A 4,377-nucleotide genomic window follows, 5' to 3' on the forward strand; every position below is an offset into this window, starting at 1 on the left:
TGTGGTAACTCGAGTCGATAAGCTACCAGTCCAATGCGTTCGATGATCTTGAACGGGCCTACATACCTTGGGTTCAGTTTACCCCTTTTGCCGAAACGTATTACACCTTTCCAAGGTGACACCTTTAGCATAACCATGTCACCGATCTGAAACTCTAATGGTTTCCTTCGGACATCGGCGTAGCTCTTTTGGCGACTACGGGCTGTTTTCAATCTCTCCTTGATTTGTACTATCTTCTCAGTAGTTTCATGTATGATCTCGGGACCAGTTAATCGTCGATCTCCTACTTCATTCTAATAGATAGGGGATCTACACTTCCTTCCATACAGTGCTTAGTTATCATACGAGAATTCTGCTAATGGTAGATATTTATCCCATCCATTTCCAAAATCAATCACACATGCCCTGAGCATGTCTTCAAGAGTCTGAATTTTTCTTTCACTCTGCCCTTCAGTTTGCGAATGATATGCGGTGCTCATATCCAAACGAGTTCCCAGGGCCTCCTGTAGTGATTACCAGAACTTTTATGTAAATCTACTATCACGATCGGATATAATGGAAATAGGTATTCCATGCCTTGAAACAATTTCCTTTATGTATAATCGTAATAGTTTCTCCATTCTATCTATTTCTTTTATAGGCAAGAAATGTGCAGATTTGGTGAGACGATCAACTATTACCCAAATGGTGTCATAACCCCATGCAGTCCTGGGTAACTTTGTGATGAAATCCATGGTAATACCGTCCTATTTCCATTCTGGGATTTCTAGTTGTTGAAGTAACCCTGACGGCTTCTAGTGTTCTGCTTTAACTTTGGAACAAGTTAAACATTCCCCGACATATGTTGCAATGTCTGTCTTTAAATTAGGCCACCAATAATGCATGCTAAGATCTTGATACATCTTTCCAACTCCAGGATGTATCTAGTATCTTGTCTTATGTGCCTCGTTCAATATCAACTTCCTTAATCCACCCAACTTTGGTACCCAAATACGTTTTGCAAAATATCGAATTCCGTCTCCCTGTATAACGAGTTGCTTCTCATACTTATTCATTATTTCATTTCCTATGTTTTCTTTAGTAAGAGCTTCTCGTTGAGCCTTTTTGATTTGTGAGTTGAGATTCATGCGAATTTTTATGTTCATTGCTCGTACTCGAATTGGATCTCGTTCCTTTCTTCTTAGAGCGTCAGCCACTACATTCGCTTTTCCGGGAAGATAGCGAATCTCACAAACATAGTCGTTTATCAATTCGACCCACCTACGTTGCCTCATGTTCAACTGTTTCTGATCGAAAATATGTTGAAGGCTTTTATGATCGGTAAACACAGTGCATTTAACCCCATATAGGTAGTGTCTCCATATCTTCAATGCAAACACGACTGCTCCCAGTTCTAGATCACGCGTCGTATAATTTCGCTCGTGAATCTTCAATTATCGGGATGCGTACGCAATAACTTTCTTTCGTTGCATAAGGACACAACCAAAACCTTGTCGCGAAGCGTCACAATATATCTCAAAATCATTGTTCCCTTCAGGTAACAATAAAATAGGCGCTATAGTCAACTTCTTCTTCAGTAATTGAAATGCACTCTCCTGCTCAGAGGTCCATTCATACTTTTTCCCTTTTCGCGTTAACGCTGTCAATGGTTTAGCTATTCGGGAAAAATCTTGATTAAACCTTCTATAATAACCGGCTAATCCCAAAAATTGACATATTTGTGTTGGTGTCTTAGGAGTCTCCCATTTTTCAATGGCCTCAATTTTAGTTGGATCAACCTGAATTCCTTTGCTACTAACAACGTGACCAAGAAATTGTACTTCTTTCAACCAAAACGCATACTTAGAAAATTTGGCATATAACTGTTCTTTTCTTAACAATTCTAATACCAACCTTAAATGCTGCTCATACTCTTGCTCATTTTTGGAATAGATAAGAATATCGTCAATGAAAATGATAACAAACTTATCTAGATACGGACTACAAACTCGATTCATGAGGTCCATGAATACAGCTGGCGCATTCGTCAATCCAAACGGCATGACCAAAAATTCGTAATGACCGTAGCGTGTCCGGAAAGCAGTTTTCGGAATATCTTCTTCTTTGACGCGTAGTTGATGATAGCCCGATCTTAGGTCGATTTTCGAATAAACACATGATCCTTGCAGTTGATCAAATAAGTCGTCAATTCTCGGTAGTGGATACCGATTCTTGATAGTTAACTTTTTTAATTCACGGTAATCTATACACATTCGAAAGGATCCATCTTTCTTCTTGACAAATAAAATCGGAGCTCCCCACGGTGAAGTGCTCGGTCGAATGAAACCACTGTCCAGTAATTCTTGTAACTGGCTTTGTAACTCTTTCATCTCAGATGGTGCAAGTCTGTATGGAGCACGAGCCACTGGTGCAGCTCCTGGTACTAGATCTATTTGAAATTCTACAGATCTAAATGGAGGTAATCCCGGTAACTCTTTCGAAAAGACTTCAGGAAAATCTTTTGCTACAGGCATGTTGTTGATGCACTTCTCTTTTTCTTTCATTTCGACTTTATTAACATGTGCTAGGATAGCATAGCACCATTTCTTCAAGCACTTTTGGGCTTTCAAACAACTAATGAGTTTTAGCTTTGAGTTACTCTTCTCTCCATAAATCATTACTGGCGTTTTATCCTTACGAGGAATGCGAATTGCCTTCTTGGCACACACAACTTCAGCTCCTATTTTAGACATCCAGTCCATACCGACTATTACATCAAAACTTCCTAATTCTACGGGTATCAAATCAATTTTAAACGTTTCTTCGGCTAAATTTATTTTACAATCACGGCAAATTTTATCGGCTTTAATTAGTTTACCATTAGCTAACTCAATCATGTACTTAGCATCTAGAGGTAATGATGAACAATTCAAATTAGCGTAAAAATCTCTACACACATAACTCCTATCGGCACCAGTATCAAATATAATAGATGCTGATAAGTTATTAATGGTAAAAGTACCCGTAACAAGCTCTGGGTCTTCACACGCCTCTCTAGCATTAATAATAAATGCTCTTCCACGTGCAGGTCCGTTATTCTTCTCTGGATTCGGGTACTGGCTCTTATAATGACCCTGTTTCCCACACCCATAACAAGTAACAGTGGCCAGGGCAGTTCTATTTGCATTGGTGGCAGGAGTCTTGGTGCCATTTGTATTTGTAACGGGAACCCTACAATCTTCAGTAAGATGACCCCTTCGATTACAATTGTTGTACACCACATTACAATAACCAGAGTAATGTTTGTGGAATCTGTTACATAAAGGATTTCGTCCTTTGTAACCTGAGCTTGAACCACTACCCGCACCTTGCGTGGTTTCTTGTTTCTTGTTGGATTGTTGATGATTACCTTCCCACTTTCTTTTGTTTCCCAATGTCTTGACATCAGTGTTCTTATCCAGAATAATCTGGTCCATCAACTCGTTTGCCATAGTGATGGCTTCATGAATAGTCTTGGGTTTGGATGCTGTAACATTTGCCTTGACCTTTTTAGGCAAACCATCTTTGTACAATTCAATCTTCCGTTCTTCGATTGGTACCAATTCGGGACATAGCAAAGCTAATTCCATGAATCACTGATTGTAGTTGGTGAGTTCAGTACCAATAACTTTCAGACTTCGTAATTCAGCTTCCAACTTCCTAACCACGTTCCTTGGACAATACTCGTTGATTAGCATTGTTTTGAATTCTTCCCATGGAGTATCATAAGCTACATCTCCTCCTACGGCCTTCACATAGTTTTTCCACCACGTGAGTGCACTATCTTGTAAAGTGCACGATGCATACTTGGTCATGTCCTTCTCAATACAACCACTGATTTTAAACACAGACTCAATCTTTTTGATCCACCGGGTTAAACCGACCGGTCCTTCTGTTCCACTGAATGATGAGGGCTTGCAACCTTGAAAAGTTTTGTAGGTGCATCCCACACGAGGATTTGGGTTAACTGCAGCACCTCTTGCAGCCTCGACCCATAACATTCTGTCGTTCACTCGCTGATTGATGAGTTCCTCGATTTCTTGTTCTGTCATTCGGTTCAATCGAGCCATATTCTTCAATAAGAATGAAAAAAAAATAATTATTCACATGGAATATTATAGATGTAGTGTGTATTTACAGTACATCGTAGTTTATTAATAATATGAACCAGTTATTATTATAAAAGCCTTTTCTTCTTATTAGCATTTTATAATTATATCTAGGGTAGTACCTACCCGTTAAAGTTCATACTTAATAGCTTAGTACGGAAATCAATTACTACCACCCAAATAATACTCAACCATGGAAAATTATTGAATTTCACACTTCACTATTTTACATATGCTTATCTTACATCAA

The sequence above is a fragment of the Rutidosis leptorrhynchoides genome, chromosome 4 (genome assembly GCF_046630445.1).
Source record: "Rutidosis leptorrhynchoides isolate AG116_Rl617_1_P2 chromosome 4, CSIRO_AGI_Rlap_v1, whole genome shotgun sequence".
Lineage (NCBI taxonomy): Eukaryota > Viridiplantae > Streptophyta > Magnoliopsida > Asterales > Asteraceae > Rutidosis > Rutidosis leptorrhynchoides.